Source organism: Eleutherodactylus coqui, chromosome 4 (assembly GCF_035609145.1).
Source record: "Eleutherodactylus coqui strain aEleCoq1 chromosome 4, aEleCoq1.hap1, whole genome shotgun sequence".
In the NCBI taxonomy this organism is placed as follows: Eukaryota; Metazoa; Chordata; class Amphibia; order Anura; family Eleutherodactylidae; genus Eleutherodactylus; species Eleutherodactylus coqui.
The window spans coordinates 115636813-115656707 of record NC_089840.1 but is presented as its reverse complement, the minus strand read 5'-3'; positions in this window follow the sequence as shown (position 1 = coordinate 115656707).

Genomic DNA, 19895 nt, shown 5'->3' with positions numbered 1-19895 from the left:
GCGGTACATGTACCACCAGTACCCACGTATTCAGTGACAAAGCTTGCAACACCAAATAATGCAGAAAACTTACTACCAGTGTAAACGACACCATTAAGCTGTTAATAGCCTGAAACACCCCCAAATTGTTGTAATGACACCTAACTTCCTTTTTGTGAAACCATTCGACTCATAGCAACACCACAACAATAATGGGGAAAAACTCAAGCATAACCAAATCTGTCACTAATCCTGATTCAACCCACTCTTCTGGCCATTGACCGATGCACCATTTTACCTGAAAAAATATTGAATTCTCATTAACGATTTTCCATTATAATCTTCCAGAAAGTTCATCCACACCTCCAAATCCACTCTATGTTCTTTCGCCAAATTAATATAATGATAGGTCACTTTTACTCCCGACGTGGCAGCCGCCAAACCTCAACAAAAGACCATTAACATGGACATTATCCAACACACAAAATTGAAAGGAGGTAACAACAGAAACTTTCAACTAGGCCTCTAATAACCAATAACAATTAATCTGTCTGACGTCAAAATGATCCTTAGATATATTTTAAGTGTTTTTTTTTTCCCCTCCTTCTATTACCTCCACTCTGGTTCCAGGGAGGTCCCAGGATCCCTGTTTCCACCCCGTGGTGCATAGGTCTCCCGACCCACCTCCCAGAACACCCCTATGCGGTATTTATTGGCGGGTCTCCCACCATCACTCTCATCAACTACCAGCAAGATAGTTTAAAAGTCTCCTTAATAGCTTCTGTTACCCGTCAAGGCAAAATCTTAGTGAAGCTTTCCCATATTTCAAAAAAGTTTTGAACCTGTGCTTCTTTTGTTAATGCTGCCTCCACTCAATCCCTGTGCATGAGGAAAGATAGTTTTCCATAAAAAGTCGGAAGGGAGGGGGGGGGATGCGTCAACCCATGTCTGCAGGACTGTTTTAACCCGGCCATAGCCACCATGTGTAATAGTTTTTGACTGTATAAAGTACTGCCTGATCTGATTTTGTCCTAGCTAATGTGTCTAAAAATTGCCCATGTTGGGTTAAACGGACAGGCCGACGTTAGATGTGTGGTAGTGAATCTATGTACTCTGATCCAAAAGGTCTGAACTACAGGGCAGTCCCACAAACAATGATAGAGACCCAACCCCAACTCTCAGCCGCTAAAGAAATTATTGGTTGTGAATGTTCCTATCTTAAATCCCCTGAGGGGGGTGATGCATGCCCTATGGTAAACCTGTAAGGTCATTTTACATATCAGCTTGAGGGGAGAACACGCAAGTTAAATTTCAAAGCCTTCAGTAACTGCGATATTATTAAATCCGGAATATCAATGGTCAATTTATTAATGACCATTGGAGAAGTAGTGTGATCTATCGGCATATGGAGGAGATTGTATATTTTTGTTGTGTGCCTCTTCGTGTGCGGGGAATGGGTCAAAAAAATGTTATCAGACAACAATCCCTCCCATGGTCCGATATTGGCGAGCACATTTTCAATGTAACTTTTGGCTTCTAGGTATGAAAAAAGAGTTATGTGAACTGATATCTACTCTATCAGTTCAGCGTGATGACATGCTGTAAGAAGGGGGAGTAGGAGTTTTAATATCCGAGAGGGATACACAAAGCTAATTCTCTCTTTTTTGGGGTGATAAAGGATGCATTTTTCTCCTGTTGCAGCGAAAAGATTCTTTAGGATCCGCTGCTTTCCACCGATGGAGAAGAGAAGTCTGGGAAAATCTAACATTTGTTCATCTTTATGAGGGTAAGCATGTCGGCGCTGGCAGTTAACAGGCGGGTACGCTTATCCGTGATGATTCCCCCAGCTGCACTAAACATCCTCTCTGACAAGACGCTAGCGGCAGGGCAGGCCAGCACCTCCAGAGCGTACAGCGCACGTTTGTGCCACCTGTCCAGCTTTGACACCTAATAGTTGTATGGAGCAGAGGCATCACGGAGGATGGTGGTACGGTCGGCTATGTACTCCCTCACCATCTTTTTACAGTGCTCCCTCCGACTCATCCTTGACTGGGGAGTGGTGACACAGTCTTGCTGGGGAGCCATAAAACTGGCAAAGGCCTTGGAGAGTGTTCCCCTGCCTGTACTGGACATGCTGCCTGATCCCCACACCTCCCCTGCTAGCTGGCCCTGTGAACTGCGTCTTCTACTGCTAGCGCTGTCAGATGGGAAGTTTAGCATCACTTTTTCCAACAGGGACCTGTGGTATTGCATCACTCTCGTACCCCTTTCCTCTTCGGGAATGAGAGTGGAAAGGTTCTCCTCATACCATGAGTCAAGAAGGGTGTACACCCAGTAATCCGTATTGGCAAGAATGCATCTAACGCGTGGGTCACGGCAAAGGCAGCCTAACATGAAGTCAGCCCTGTGTGCCAGAGTCCCAGTACGCAACACATTACTGTCCTCACTAGGAGGATGCTCCTCCTCTTCAGCCCATACACGCCTAACAGATGACAGGCAAGCAGCATGGATACCCTCTGCAGTGTGGCCAGCAGTTTCTTCCCGCTCCTCCTCCTCCTCACCCTCATCCTCCCACTCCAAAAAGCGCTGAAATATAGACGTGAGGGTGGTTTGGCTATTAAGCGACATAATGACATCCACATGTCTCCGCTTCTAACCACAAAGCGTCGGCCTTTATGCTTAGCAGTAAAGTTCTCATCAGGCAAAGCAGCGGGATGGTAACGCTAATGATGGCCGCATCGCTGCTCACCATTTGGGTAGATTCCTCTAAGTTTCCGAGGACCTGGCGGATGTCGGCCATCCATGCCCACTCCTCTGTAAAGAACTGCGGAGGCTGACTACCACTCAGCCGCCCATGTTGCAGCTGGTATTCCACTATTGCTCTACGCTGCTCGTGCAGCCTGGCCAACATGTGCAGCGTAGAATTCCAGCGCGTGGGCACGTCGCACAGCAGTCGGTGCTCTGGCAGCTGAAACCGACATTGCAGTGTCCTGAGGGTGGCAGCATCCATGGTGGACTTGCGGAAATGTGCGCACACGCAGCGCACCTTGCTGAGCAGATCAGACAAGTGGGGGTAGTTTTTTAGAAACCGCTGAACCACCAGATTGAAGACGTGGGCCAGGCATGGCACATGTGTGAGGCTGTCAAGCTACAGAGCCGCCACCAGGTTTCGGCCGTTGTCACACACGAACATGCCCGGTTGGAGGCTCAGCGGCGAAAGCTAGAGGTTGGTCTGCTCTGTCAGACCCTGTAAAAGCACGGGGGCCGTGTGCCTTTTGTCACCTAAGCTGATTAGTTTCAGCACGGCTTGCTGACGCTTGCCCACCACTGTGCTGCTGACTTCAGGCGACGTGCTCACACTTCGTAATTGAGAGGTAGAGGTGGTACAGGAGGAGGAGGGGGTGGGGGGTTGTAGGTACCAGCACCGAGGTAGGACCCGTTATTCTTGGTGTGGGTAGCACGTGAGCAGTCACAGGCTCTGACTCGGTCCCAGCCTTCACCAAGTTCACCCAATGTGCCGTCCGAGAGATATAGTGGCCCTGTCAGTCAGTACTGGTCCACGTGTCCGTCGTTAAGTGGACCTTAGCAGTAACTGCGTTGTTGAGGGCACGGGTAATGTTGCGGGAGACATGCTGGTGTATGGCGGGGATGGCACACTGGAAAAACTAGTGGCGACTGGGGACTGAGTAGCGTGGAACCGCCACTGCCATCATGTTGCTGAAAGCTTCCGTTTCCACAAGCCTGTACGGCAGCATCTCCAGGCTGATTAATTTGGCAATGTGCACGTTTAAATCTTGTGCATGCGGGTGGGTGGCAGCGTATTTCCACTTTCGCTCCAACACTTGTGTTAGCGACAGCTGAACGCTGCGCTGGGAGACATTGCTAGAGGCCGTGGAGGACAGTGGAGGTGAGGGTGTGGGTGCAGGCAGGGAGACGCTCGTGCCTGCGTCCTGGGAGGGGGATTGGATCTGTGTGGCAGGTTGTGGCATAGGGGAAGAGGCATTGGTGTGACCCGGAGGCGGTGAATGGCCTTTGTCCCACCTTGTGGGGTGCTTGGCCATCATATGCCTTCGCATGCTGGTGGTGGTGAGGCTGGTAGTGGTAGCTCCCCGGCTGATCTTGGTGCGGCACAGGTTGCACACCACTGTTAGGCGGTCGTCTGCACTCTCACTGAAAAACATCCACACCTTTGAACATCTAGCCCTCTGCTTGGAGGCTTGCCACGAGGGGGTGCTGTGGGAAACAGTTGAGGGATTCTTTGCTCTGGGCTTGCCTCTCCACCTGGCCACCCCACTGCCTCTTCCAACCTGTTCTGCTGCTGCACTTGCCTCCCCCTCTGAAGCCCTGTCTTCAGTATGCTTAGCAAGCCAGGTGGGGTCAGTCACCTCATCGTCCAGCAGCTCTTCCTCCGAATCTTCTGTGCGCTCCTGCCTTGAACTTACTGCCCTTACCACTAGCTCACTGACAGACAACTGTGTCTCATCATCCTCTTTCACAAAAAGCTCTTGAGACAGTTGCCGGAAGTCCCCAGCCTCATCACCCGGACTCCGGGAACTTTCCAAAGGTTGGGCATCGGTCACGACAAACTCCTCAGGTGAGAGAGGAAATGTTTTTTTCCACTCTGGGCAGGGACCCGAGAACATTTCCTGGGAGTCTGCCTGCTCAGAATTTGTCATTTTTCTGGAGTGACGAGGCTGGGAGGAAGGCGGAGCAGCCAGAGGATTCAGAGGTGCATTCCCTAGGCCGCGAGGAGTGGACTGCATAGAAGACTTGGTTATTTGATACATTGCTGGACACGTTATCTGCCATCCACGACAGGACCTGCTCGCACTGCTGCTTGTAATAAAGGTCTACCACGCGGACCCGCAAATTGTGATATAAAGCTGGGGAGCGTAGGGACTTGGCACTCTCCTAAACCCACATCAGCCGGCTGTGATGCACCATGCTCAGGACCTCGGCCTGCGCCCTCACTTGGACGCCGCGTCCACGTCCTCGACCCTCACCCTTACTCCTCATTATGTCGGATTAAGGATAGAGCAGGGCCAAAATAAATTACCCCACCGTATAGTGCTGAGAACAGTGGCTAATTAACCGCACACAGAGACTTGTAGATACCGGAGGCTCTATGTTGTGACTGGAAAAAATTAAACCGCTGTCTTGAGCTGATACTGAGGGGTCATTTACCACTCACAGAGACTTGCATATAATAGAGAGGCTGTATGGAGTGGGAAAAAACTAGAAAGCCAGTGGATAGTGCTGGCAACTGCAGCAACTTCACCACACCCAAGGAAAGGGTATTGTGCGATGTTCTGCACAGGGGCAGAAAGCTATACAGCCAGTGGACAGTGCTAATAACAGGGGCAACTTCACCGCACCCAAGGAAAGGGTATTGTGAGATGCTCTGCACAGGGGCAGAAAGCTATACAGCCAGTAGATAGTGCTGATAACTACGGCTACTTTACCTAACACATAGAATTGTATCTGTGAAATGCTGTTCTGCAGTGGGCCAGGAAATATTTGCGTACTATTTAGCGATGAGCGTCAGCCCTCTGCCTACGGCACTGCACACCTAAGATGGTACAGCTGCAATGATCTGCAGTGTCCCAGGAAGTATTAGAGTACTGTTTAGCGATGAGAGTCAGCCCTCTGCCTAAGGCACTGCACACATAGGACAGTATAGCTGAAATGATTTGCAGTGTCCCTGGAAATATTAGAGTACTGTTTAGCGATGAAAGTCAGCCCTCTGCCTATGGCAATGCACACATAGGACGGTATAGCTGAAATGATCTGCAGTGTCCCTGGAAATATTCGAGTACTATTTAGCAATGAGAGTCAGCCCTCTGCCTACAGCACTGCACACATAGGACGGTATAGCTGCAATGATCTGCAGTGTCCCAGAAGATATTAGAGTACTGTTTAGCGATGAGAGTCAGCCCTCTGCTTACAGCACTGCACACATAGAACAGTATAGGTGTAATGGCCTGCACAGGCCTAGATGTTTTTAAAAAATGGTGCACTACTGCTCCCAGCCAGCCACAACAGTAATGTACACAATGAGGAGTAGCCCTAAGAAGGACCGTTGGGGTTCTTGATGACAGGATCCTACTCCAACACTTTCCCTGTATAAGCATCAGCACTTTCCCTAACCACTTCCAGCATGCGTCTGAGGCGAGCCGCGGGTGGGACCACTTTAAGTACTTGGCGGTTACCTGATCCCGCCAGCCACTCACTGCTGTTGGCGGCCAGAGGGCTGGCACGTCACAGCAGGAAGTGGTAATGCCTTCCCCGCATATTTGTTGGCTAGAAAATGGCACTAAACATGCGGGGAAAGGAAATGAAATTGACTCAAGTACCACATGGTGTTCGTCTCGAGTAACGAGCATTTCGAGTACCCTAATACTCGAATGAGCATCAAGCTCGGACGAGTGTGCTCGCTCATCTCTACTAAGCACCATAACTTTGAATACAAAAAAAAATGAAATAAGAGAAACAAAATGTACTGCAGCCCTGAAAGGTCAATGTGGGCTTCAGCTCTAAGTTTCTCACCTACTGAAGAATGTCAATGTTTCCTAAATCCTCTTTTATTGTGGATGACCATCTTCATCGAGGTTGAAATATTGACGTGCTAACCTAGGGTCATCGTGCATTAGCTGTTGACCATTATGTTGCATTTTAGGCCTGGCTGGGAACAGGAGTTGGAACCATATATTTTTCTTGTGATGGTAGTGACAGATTGGGGTGAAGGCCCTGCGTTTCTGGGAGACAAGCACCGAGAAGTCCTGGAAAATCAGCACCTTGAAATATCTGATCTTTAAAGTTGATTGAAGGCGGTAATCTCTCAGGATCCTCTCCTTAACTGTCCAGTTCAGATATCTCCCTATTACTTGACTGAGGCATTGGTTTCCTACATATGGAGGTCTGGGGGGTCTAATTCTATGAACTCTTTCTATACAGGTGTTATCAATTGGTATGTCTGGAGATAGAGCTTTATGGAGCTCCTCCGTCAGGAGAGTAAGCAAGTCATGGCATATGACTCTGGGATACCTATGAAGTGCAAGTTATTTCTGTGGTCTCAATTCTCCAAATCCTCAAGTTTCTCCCTCAGTTCCTGCTTCGTTTCCTGACATCTGGTAATAGATTGTTCCAATTTGGAGACTGAGATCTTGTGAGAACTCACTTTATTTCCTAGTTCTGTTATCTTCTGGGCATTTGTTGTGAAAAGTGAGAGGACAAAGTTGATAGAGGTGTGAAGCACCGCCAAGCGTTTGTCAAACATCAGCATAAGGAATTTGGACACTTCTTGTACCACCGTGGTGGCTTGTAGTGTCTCTGAGTTTGATGAGTGAGATGGGCTATGACTTGGAGAGTTGTATGGTGATCCCTGTTCTATTTCTTGGATAAGATCCTGTGAGAGATCGTCTACTGGGGTTGACTGCATGAGAATTGGAGTGGGTTTGGCAGGCATTTTGTCCTTTTTATTTTGCTTGCTCTTATGTTGTGGCATAGTGGAAGCAAGAGTGTTTTCTGATGAGGGAGGCCCAAGGGTTATGGAGAGGATTAGGGGGTACTGCTTAGGTCTGACTTTCTTAGGTATCTGGTCATGAACATTTGCCCAAAGCTCCGGTGGTGGATCACGGGGGTCTCTTCGTGATGAGAGGGTGCACACTTAGTTGCTTCAAAGGGTTAGCGTGAGATAACTGTGGTCAGGCCAGCGAGAAGCGCAGTATATATTTGCACAGGCTGCAGAATGGAAACCGGATTAATTAATGATCATTGTTGGCAAGCGGATTAGTGCTTGCGTAATGGCACTAGTGGGCCTTGACTGAATAAGATCATATTATATGGTTTTGCTTACAGGTACATTGTTATTGTGCAGGATTTTACACCCCTAGACCTTCAGGTCTACTTATATTTTTCTTTGTTACTTAGGTTAAAAGGTGATCACACTTGGTGTCTCACTCCTGAAGGTTATGCAAGTTGTTGTCTTTCTTTATTGCATGTTTTTTGTGTAGCAGATTTTCTGCCGTAGGTATGCAGCGACGTGTTTGTATGTCTCTAAAAGCTGTGGATCCAGAGGGGGCAGCGCCTGGTTGTTAAATTTGTGTGGGAGGTCTGCACCAGCAATTAGGTTCTGTCCCGTGTTCCCTCTCTTCTTTCCTTTCCGTATCATACAAAAGAGAATGGAGGTGGGGTTGGGGGGGGGGGGGGGGCGGGGGGACTAGGGCCGCTTGATAACTATCTTGCCTTTGCTCCCTCAAAAGCTCAGCTCAGATCTCAGGGTCTCTCTGTGGAGGAAGACCCTCCAAGAACGCTCCACCCGGATAGGAGTCCAGGTATCAGCCTGATTCCTGGCTTTTGCTGGTTTTTTAGCCTGCTGCAACCGCTTTGCTCTCTGCCTTAGCCATGCCTGTCTAGGAATCTACTTAAATAAGGGAGATGGAATAAATCCTCCACAGTGCCACCTATTGAAAGGCAGCATTCCTTCAAGTCAAAGTCAGACCTTTTACACAAGCCTTGTTACAATGACTGGGAATTAAAAGCAAAGCCAGACCTTCTGACCCCCGTCCCAGGCCTCTCACTAGCAAAAGCCAGACTCCTACTGTACACTGATGAAGGGCAATAACCCGGAAACAGCTGTATGTACATGGGGTCTGGCTTTGCTTTTAATTCCCAGTCATTGTAACAAGGCTTGTGTAAAAGGTCTGACTTTGACTTGAAGGAATGCTGCCTTTCAATAGGTGGCACTGTGGAGGATTTATTCCATCTCCCTTATTTGAATATTACCCAGAGCGTGCATGGCCATTTGAGTCTCCTCACTTAGTTTATAGTATATAGTTGCTCTCCCTAAGGAGAAAAGAGGAATCTACTTAGGAACGGAACCATCTCTAGAAGTTTCACCAGCATCATCCCTTTTTTTGACACTAGCTGATCCGTTCCCTTTTTCCTTCTTGAAACACGGGGATGCCCCGTGGGAAGTACAGTTATAATGGGAGCAGATGTGTTTCAATCTGCAGCTCCCCACAAACTTGTATTGGCCCTCATTAAACTGCCAACACAAGCCTGACTTTTGACCCGCTGATTGCCCAGACTGCCTCGAACTATGCACACTACTGACGAGCCGGATGACCCAGCTGCCCCTGGAAAAGACTGCCTGTATCTTACCTGGGCTATCGCCCTTAACCAGAAGCCAATGTCCTTGTGATCCCATCAAATATTAGTGTAAACTTCTCTTCTTTGCCTGAACTGCGCATTGTAATGTAGCCAGCTTTGCCTATCATAAGTCTGATGTGGATCCATATAACGAAAAGGTGGGGAACAGTTTTCCAGCTCCTTTTCTCCCATAATGGTGGCTAAAATGGGGAATGCCTGTAATAATTTGTAAATGTCGGTGGGATCAGGTGCCATCTTTTCTTCTCTTCCTCCTCCTTCTTTGATTCTGTCCTCTTCCCTTTGTCCAAATTATTTTTTTCCAAAGGGGGTAGAGATAATATCTCTATATACTCATCCCACCAAATGTTTTCTCTGACCTCCATTTTTAAATGCGACCCCAGCGGACTCTCAAAACACACATATACCTTCCCCTTCACTTTGTCATCCAACCGTATCACATCCCAATCCTTTACTGTCTGCACTGAAATCATCACCCCTGATTTCTGCTGAACCTCAGCCAGTACCTGGCTCTCCACAAGAGGAGTGCTACCTATACTTGTCAATGGAATTGACAGGGTCCTCCATGCCAAAATCAGAGATAAAGCACCCCCTAAACTTGACCCAGATCTCTTGTTGTACCTATTTAAAAGTTCTTAAACACTGCCCAAAATGTCCCTCAAATCTTCCCTGCCACTGTGCACATTTAAAATGGATGCTTCGTCCCCATACCATTGACCTAAACCAATGCCTGCGAATTCCATGGCTGAATTCAATGAATGGGTGAGTGCTGCCTCTGATTGGCTGAGTGCAGGGTTTAATCACAGGCAGCTCTCAGTTGTTATTCAATAGCTGAGAGCTGCCTCTGATTGGTCACAGTGCTCAGCCAATAAGAGGCAACCCTTTGAGAGCAGAGCATGAGAAGACACAGCTGGACGCGCCTGAGTCCCGGCAGCTGCAGAGAGGTGAGTATGTATATTTTTTTAGCTTTTACACATTTTAGGGATGATTATCAGGGAAGGGCTAATATTTAAAGCCCTTCCCCGAAAATCACTGCAGGGCTTGCTAGCAGCCCATTGCTTTCAATGGAGCCGGCTATAGCGCTGGCTCCATTGAATTCAATGGGGGAACATCGCTTTCCCGTGCCTCATTTGTCACAGCTGTGCCAGAGGATCGCGATCTTCAGTATATATTCTCAATGGGGTCGGCGTTGCTGCCGCCAGCCCCATTGAGCGCAAGGTGAAACCCCTGGATGCGACAGCAATCAGGGGTTTCACATCCAAAAAAGACGTATGCCGCTGTTATCTGTGTTTTAAAATCCGCTGCCCTATATTTACCTGCGCACAAAAATGTGCAGCGGTAAATAAAGGGCATCTAACCGCTGCCATTGAAAAGCATTGGTTCTATATAGATGCGGATCGCAAACGCAGGTAACATACGCACATAAAAACATCCATGTGACTGAGCCCTTAATCGTTAATAAAAAATAAACATAGCGTATTTCCTTGAGTATAAGCTGACTTTTTTCAGCACAAAAAAATGTGCTGAAAAAGCCCCCCTCGGCTTATACTCGAGTGAGGTAAAAAAAAAAACGCAATACTCACCTCTCAGCTGACATGATGCTCTCCCCGGCGCGATGCTCTCCCCGGCAGTGCGGCAAGCTGGTTTAGACTACTCCCCGCTGTCATCTCCCCAGCTTGGTTTTCAATTCCCCCCTGTCAGCATTGTGTAAGGAAGCACTGTGATTGGATCAAGTGCTGGCCAATCTCAGCCGGCGCTCGATAAACCGATCACAGCCATTCAGTGATGACAGCGAGGAGAAGTCTGAAGCAGCTTGCCACACCGCCAGGGACTGAATCACGCTGGGGAGTATTGCTTTTTTTTTTTGTACCTAGTATATACTCGAGTATAGCTAGGCTTATACTCAAGTCAATAAGTTTTACTAGTTTTTTGTGGTGAAACTTATTGTCTCGGCTTATACTCGGGTCAGCTATTACTCGAGTATATACAGTAAATGGTATTGTTGCATCCAATAAAAGTCTAAACTATTAAAATATTGCATTATTTATTCTACACAGTGAGGAATTACTCTGACTGCCATATGGAGTCGGGTAGGGGGTTTTTTTGTCTCCAAATGAGCTAAATTGGCTTGCTGGGTTTTTTTTTGCCTTCCTCTGGACCAACAAGGGAGCGGTTGAAACAGACTGAACTAGATGGACATTGTCATCAGTCAGCCCAACATACAATGCTAGTATGCAACACTGTGAAAAATTTATATGTATCGTGCCAGAATTGCAGGGTTTTGATTATCCAGCCTCGCAAAAAATGAAAAGACAAAATAAAAATAGACCAAAAAGTTGTATGTACCCTAACATGGTACCAATGAAAATAAGAGATCACTACACACAAAAAACAAGCACTCACACAGGTTTGTTGATGGAGAATTAATAAAATTATGTATGTCAGTATGGCTAGAGAAAGCTATTTTCTTTAAATAGAACAAAAAGGGTAACTTATTTTGAAGTAGTAAAGCATAAAAAACTAAATTTTTTTTAGTTTTTTTAGCAATTATGCTGACATGCAGAATAAAGTGAACATAAAGCATAAAAAACTAAAGTTGGTATTGGTGAAATTGTACTTGCAGGATAAAGTAAATGTGTCATTTTGCTGTGAACACTGTAAAAACAAAACTGAAATAAGTATGACAGAATTGTGATTTTTTTTTCCATTTCACACCTAATTTTTAAATATGTTTTTCAGTACATTATATGGTACATTAAATGGTAACATTACAAAAATACAACTCTTTCTACAAAAAAAGCCATATCTGACATACTGATATGTCGACAGAAAAATAAGAAAGTTATGGCTCATAAAAGACAGTGATGAAAAAATTAAAATGCAGTACCTTGTTGGTCCTTAAAGGGGTTGTCCCGCGGCGAAATCAAAAAAAATTTTTTCAACATACCCCCACATTGTGCCCTGTTAAAAACAATCCCTTTGTTATTTTTTTTTTTTTTTAAATCGCTTCCCTGCATCCCCGTTCGGGCAGTTTCTTCTTTTCTTCTTTTAAAGATGGCCGCCGGTCCTTTCCCAAGGATGCACCGCGGTTTTCTCCCATGGTGCACCGCGGGTCTTCTCCCATGGTGCACCATGGATGTCTTGCGTTCCACTGCCGATTACAGCCACCTAATTGGCTGATCGGCACCACGTGACGGAGGCGGAGCTACGATGACGATGCGCAGACCAGCTCTCCGGCGCGAGTACGCCGGAGCGGCCCCAGTTGACACAGCAGAAGACCGGACAGCGCAAGCGCGTCTAAAGATGTAGAAATTAGTCGGAGCCATGGAGACAGGGATGCCAGCAACAGAGTGGGTAAGTGTATAACTTCTGTATGGCTCATATTTAATGCACGATGTATATTACAAAGTGCATTAATATGGCCATACAGAAGTGTATAACCCCACTTGATTTCACAGGACAACCCCTTTAAGGGGTTAGTAATAGAGATGAGCGAGCATACTCGCTAAGGCAAACTAGTCGAGCGAGTAGTGCCTTATACGAGTACCTGCCCGCTTGTCTCTAAAGATTCGGGTGCCGGCAGGGGAGAGCGGGGAAGAACGGGGGGGGGGGGAGATCTCCCTCTCACTCTCTCCCCCTCATCTCCCCCCCCCCCCCCCCCCCGCTCCCCACTGCTCACTCCTGCAACTTACCGCTCTCCCCCGCTGGCACCTGAAACTTTAGAGACGAGCGGGCAGGTACTCGCATAAGGCACTATTCGCTCGACTAGTTTGCCTTAGCGAGTATGCTCGCTCATCTCTAGTTAGTAATGATAATGTAATCAGCAAGTAACTACAGAAAAGCAACAGCTGTTGATATATAATAATAGTGTCTTATGACAGGTTTCATAAAAGCAAGCACATAAAGCAAATAAAAATCTTTAACAGATCGGTTACACTGGAAGACAATACATATCTAAATATAAGGATTTAGTGAGTGGACAATACAAGCCCATAGACATCATTCTCTCATGTATTAACTAAAAATAAGAACAAACTGTTTAAAGTAAGCAAAGGTAAAGTAAGCATTTATGTTAGTTATCAATCTGTCATAGATTTAATGTTAATCACTGTTAGTGGGTATTTCATTATTAGTCTGGCAATGTAATCTTCACAAGTGTAATGTAATTTAAAACCTTTATGAATGTTAAGCTATGAAACACTTAGGTAATGACATAAATGAAATATAAAGATATGGGTTTAAAGGGGATATCCTGCTAAAAGGAATCTCATGGCAGCTTGTACCACGTTTCCCTGAAAATAAGACAGGGTCTTACATTTATTTTCGCACCAAAATATGCACTAGGGCTTATTTTCGGTGGATGTCTTATTTTGAATTAGCTGAGCCGCGGTGAGCGAAGGCAGCTGCACAGCCAATTCAAAAATCCCTCCCCCACAAAGCGATGGCTGTGATTGGCTGAGTGCCCGCTCTCAGCCAATCACAGCCATCACTATGTGGGAGAGCGACTTTTGAATTGGCTGAGCTGCAGCCATAGTTCACCACCACTCAGCCAATTCATACACCCAATGGTGAAGCGATGGCTGTGATGGGGAGGGATTTTTGAATTGGTTGGGCCACGGCCATCGCTCACTGCCACTTAGCCAATTCATACACTCATTGGGTGAAGCAATGGCTGTGATTGGCTGAGCACTTGTGCTCAGCCAATCAAAGACATCACTTTGCGTGGCGGTGGACTTTTGAATTGGCTGAGCCACAGCTATCACTAAACACTGCTCAGCCAATTCATACCGTAAATGCAGGAAGCCACACGGAAAGGAGAAGAGCACCACTCAAGGGAATTATATCACAGAGATATCTTTATTGTGCCCACAGAAAACGTTTCAACCCCAAGTTACACGGGTCTTTGTCAAGTAGGACTTGACAAAGACCCGTGTAACTTGGGGTTGAAACGTTGTCTGTGGGCACAATAAAGATATCTCTGTGATATAATTCCCTGGAGTGCTGCTCTTCTCCTTTCCAGGTGGCTCTACATTACATCTGATCCAGGATCTTGTTGGGCGTGCACCGTTTATTCAGGACTATCCTTCCTTACATTACAAGGTGTTGTGTGTGCTGTGACTAAATGGCTATTGTAAATGCAGGAAGCAATGGCTGTGATTGGCTGAGTGAGCACTCAGCCAATCACAGCCATCGTTCGAAGAACCAATTACAGCCATTGCTTCCTGGAGGTGGGATTTATGAATCCTGTCACCAGAAAGTGATGATCTATGAGCTCCGAGGACTACGGGAACAACGGGGACCTCCAGAGAGCAGCGGGAGGGAACTGGATGAGCCTTTAAGGTAATGTATTTTTTTTCTTCTAAATGCAGTGTAGCTAAGGCTTATTTTTTGGGGTAGGGTATATACCTCAAGCCGCCCCCCCCCCCCCCCGCGCATCTCCCCTGAAAATCAGAGTAGGGCTTATTATCAGAATAGGTCTTACTTTTGGGGAAACACGATAGTCGAAGACTATATTGCCATTCTCTGAACTTGGACCATAACCACTTTCAAGAATGACTGTATATTGTACACAACATCCCTTCACAAACCCATTTCCATCACTCACTGACAGAACATTAAGTTCGCCTTCTCATATGGCAGAATCACTACAGGTATTAGACGGCAGAATACCTGCATCAATTTCACAAGACATGCAGCAAACTTACTTGATCCTGGGTTCATTATCCCCCACAGCTTTGGCCTTACATGCTGAGCTACAGCTCCTGAGTGAACTAATAAAATCCTTGCCAACAGGGCACAATCAAAACTCTCTGGTAGGTACTCTCTGAACAAATGCAGCAGTTGGCTCTGGATAGGGTGCAGTCAGAAATTGAAATTAATGAGTTAGCCTATAGAACAGCTGCCATGTAATCAGTGACCACAAGTCTATTGTAACACATCTCTGCATTTGAGTCAAAGGCTAAGCTGCCCCATACACAAGTACAGTAGTTAACTCTGTCTTGGATGACCAGAAGAACAAGTGTAGGTTTTCCATGTTTCCCACAAGTTCTGCTTGGAACTCACACAGATTTTCCTTTTCCCAAGACCTCAGTTTTTAGCTATTTGAACTCTAACCCTACTCTCTATTCTCTTTTTCTTTCTACCTCTTGTTTCAAATCCTCTCTACGTCTCAACCCAGTCCTTTTTCTTTCTTTTCCCACCTCTTCTCTTCCACATGCCCTCCACTTTTTCCTCTTTTCTTCTTCTCTCTTCTTGACCTTCTTTCTGCCTCCCCAGACCTCTGACATTGAATATAGAAGTGCAATATGAAAATGCAGCTTTAGACCAAATGGAACTTGGTAGTCAGTTCATTAAATGTAAAGGGCCTGCACAGCCCTGAAAAAAAGGTTCACTATGATGAATCTCCTAAGAAAATAGTACCTCCAAGTAGCCTTTATTTAATGAACTCACCTGACCATTGAAAAACCATACATTCTGACGAGCTGTTGGTTTTCTCATGCATATCATAGCTATACATCTGATCCAAAATCTTGAGTATCTGTGCCTTTTTTTAAAAAATAACATGCCTTGGTTGTAATGAACCATCTAACTCAAATTTGAGGTCTTGAGACAGCTCATAAGAATTCATCCCTGGATACTGTCAAAACCAATATACCACAAGCTTGGGAGCAGCTACGCTCTCCTTACTCACAAAACAAAAGGAGTTCTCTCCTAGTGCTGCTTGCACTTTTAGCAGTATGTGAACAAATGCAGGAGATCCCAGGTTACAGCATTAAGAACCCAACAAGTGAGTAAACGCATCTGTGCAATGTGTATTGTATCCCAATCTTGTGAGTTTCTGCCCACAGACATTATAGCAGCCTCCAGAGGGTACTATGCCTCACTTTACTCCATTGACCAATCAAACCCACAAGACTCTTATATCAGAGTGTCATGCCCAAATTCAAACCTGTATTCATGAATCTGGCCTACTGTACCTTTCAGAATCTGAGGCCTCACTAATAGAAGCCCCAATATTAGAGGAGTTACACATAGTATGCAAATAGACACAACCCAGCAAACCCTGAGGCCAGATGACTTGTCCCTCCATTACTATAAGAAACTGATTGACATTTTGTGCCCTCATCCAATTCTTTCAACTGTTTAGTTAACCCCTTGAGTGGCAGGTTTCCTACCACCCTGTCGTGCCCACCAGGGCAGGTTTTTTAAAATGGTCTAATCATTGAATTTCAACTAGTTTTGCAGTTGCGTCTCAAGAGCCATAACTTTTTCATTTTTCCATTGACATGGCCATATGAGGGCTTGTTTTTTGCGGGACAAGTTGTGATTTTTTAAACAGGGGGGAGGAAAAAAAGAAATGGGGAAAAAAGAAAAAAAAAGGCCATCTCATTAAGGGGTTAAATAATGTATTAACTTCCTTCTCTGGGTCATTACGACGCACACGGATACCACATGTGTGATTGTATTTTTGATTTTTTACAAAGTAAAGGGAGACAAGTGTTTTTTTTTATTTTTTTAATAATTTTGTAACTTTTTTATTTTTTAATTTTTTTTTAATTTTTTTTATTTTTTTGTCCCTTTAGGGGACTTCCACAGGGACCCATCAGGACCCCTGATCACATTCCGGGGGTCCGATGGTGACAGCCCTTTACATGCTGCAGTGACAACCCTTTACATGCTGCAGTCACATAGACTGCAGCATGTAAAGGGTTAACACAGCAGAGATCGGAGGTTTTCTCTGATCTCTGCTGTAAGAGCAGGTACCTAGCTGTCCTCTAACAGCTAATAACCAGCTCTCCCTGCCACAGAGACCATCAGCTTGCTTCTGACAAGCCGATGGTCTCTATGGAAACTTGTAAACAAAGCAGGACATTGCCGACATGTCGGCAATATCTTCTGCTGGTTTTTCAAAGCCCTTGCTTTGTTCTCTGTGGGTCTGTGCAGGCAGAGCACACTGTCACAGCTTGTGGCATTGTGCTCTGCAGCTCCCATAGTGATACATAGCCCGGAAATCTTCCGGGCTATGTCGCTATGAGCAGTGGAGCTCGTCCCGGAAAATTTCCGGGCGTGCCACTCAAGGGGTTAAGGGTTAAAGGGTGGAGAGTAGGAACTTCTTAGAGCTGTACTTGGGAGTATCTCAAAATCTAATCAGTTATTAACACAGTGGGTCCATAATCGCTGTGTTACAATAAGCCAGAACAAGAAAGGCTTGAACCCAATTCCCCAAAATTTTTGCCACTTAGGCAAAGAGTTACCTGACCTCTTCTCAGCGTTATGCTCCTAATCCATTAAGAGAACTGACCAAATATCCACATAGACAGAAGAGGCCAATAGGCAAAAGTACTCCCCCCCCCCCCCCTGTCATTCCCCTATGCTGTCTTTGGAGCAAATGAAATTGTGAACAGAGGCTAAAGCTGTTCATCTTGAGCAGTGCTCCTTCCTCCTCTGAGAAATCGTATGTGACAGTCCACCAAAGGAGTCCTGGTCACCATTGAGCAACTAGATCTGTACATCTCACGATTATGGCGAAGAGAATGGAGGACCTGGATTCTGACAATCAACAGCTGCATGAGTGGATATGTCTTTACCTATGTCTTCCATGCTTGTCATGCTTGTCTTGCCATTGATGGGAATCAAGACACCTGCTCTTCTGTTGTGCCCCCTAGAAAAGATGATATATTGCTTACCTGTGAGGGAAAAACCCTGAAGAAGAGTCTGGTTCTTGTAGGTATATGCCTAAAAGAGAGGTCGAGGTCTTAGAAGATCCTGGGTACCTCTATGTTTGCCCTGGTACATTGTTCTTCCACCATTACCCTCATAGGCTCCCAAAAGGCTGGCACAATAATTAATATGTAAAAACAATAAATATATGCACTATAGTTCCAAGAAAGAATCTTCCAATATGTTGTGCCAGACATAGTGACTGTCACATTAAAGACATCTACATCAGTGGCACAAAGTAGGTGGCACATCCCACCTACCCACAATGAGACCACACCATTCTGTGCATATAATTATACAGTGTCAGTCAAAGGAAACACAGCTAAGACGTTGAATCACTAACAGAGGATCAAGTATATACATATATATATATATATATACACATACACACACACACACATATATATATATATTATATATATATATATATATATATATATATATATATATATATATATATATATATATATATATAAAAATTCATTGTATATATCATAGTGGAAAGGGTCACCCCTTGTTGTATGTCATGTATAACTTGAAGGACCTTAAAAGGACAGTGGACATAATAACTGCCAGTGTTTTACATTGTAAAATATCTCATAGCGTCAATATCTCAGTTATGAGTCAGCATCTATGTGAATCCAAGTGTCAATTGTATGCCAGCTCCTCATACAGCATACAACTTCAAGCAAAATAAGTTACGCAAAAAAACACAATGAGAATATGTAAATAAGTTCTCGTTTTTGGAGAAATTAAGTTGGGTCTCTGGTGCCATCTAGTGGATAGATAGATTTCTTTCTCCAGGATGAGAGCTTTTTTACATACAATACTTCCCAGAGAGCTTTGCATGGCTTAAAAGACTCCTTATGCCAACCAGACAATCTCTACATGAAAAACTTACCCATGTGAAAGGCCTCTCACCCAGCCAACCCCTGCTCTGCACTGACGAGGTGAAAAAACACTGAAACAGCTGTCCGCAGATGGGTGTCCTCCTTTTACAGAAGACTCTGGTCATATTAAAAAGCCTGTTAAAAAGTTAAACATTGACTTATAGCAGTGTTTTTCAACTCCAGTCCTCAAGGCACTGCAACAGGTCATGTTTTTTGGACTTGCTCTGTATTAAACAGGTGATGTAATTATTGTCAGTGTCTCGGACATTGCCACATATGTTCTTACTATAGGATATCCTGAAAACATGACCTGTTGTGGTGTCTTGAAGACTGGAGTTGGAAAACATTGATTTATGGGTTGCTATCAGTTAGGTGGCACTAGAGAGCCAGCTTTCTTCCTCCAGGATCAGAGCTTATTACATACCCTCTTCTCCAGAAATCATTACCTGGCTTGAAAGACTCTTTATGCCAACAACAAGTTTCCACAAGAAGCAACTTTATTCCACTAAACACAATGAGGGAGCACACAAGAAGACTATGGCAATAAAGATACATCCATTTCTCCTAGGGACTAAACTTTAGTAAAAAACTAAACTTTAGTAAAGCAAAATTTGATCAGCTCAGAATTACTCTTGGGAACATTAACTGGGATGACATCCTCAGAAAAAACAGTACAGACGACAAATGGGAGAAGTTTAAAAACATCCTAATTACCTCATGTGAGCAGTTTATACCCTTTAAAAAAAAAGCTACAAGTAAAAGGAAACCAATGTGGCTTAACAAGACTGTAAGGGGGGCAATAAGCAAAAAAAAAGAAAGCGTTTTAATTATTAAAACAGGAAGGCAGTGAACAATCGCTAAAAACATACAGGGAAAAAAACTAAATATGTAAGGAAAAGATTAGAGATGAGCGAACGTACTCGTCCGAGCTTGATACTCGTTCGAGTATTAGCGTGTTTGAGATGCTCGTTACTCGTGACGAGTACCACGCGATGTTCGGGTTACTTTCACTTTCATCTCTGAGACGTTAGCGCGCTTTTCTGGCCAATAGAAAGACAGGGAAGGCATTACAACTTCCCCCTGCGACGTTCAAGCCCTATACCACCCCCCTGCAGTGAGTGGCTGGCGAGATGAGGT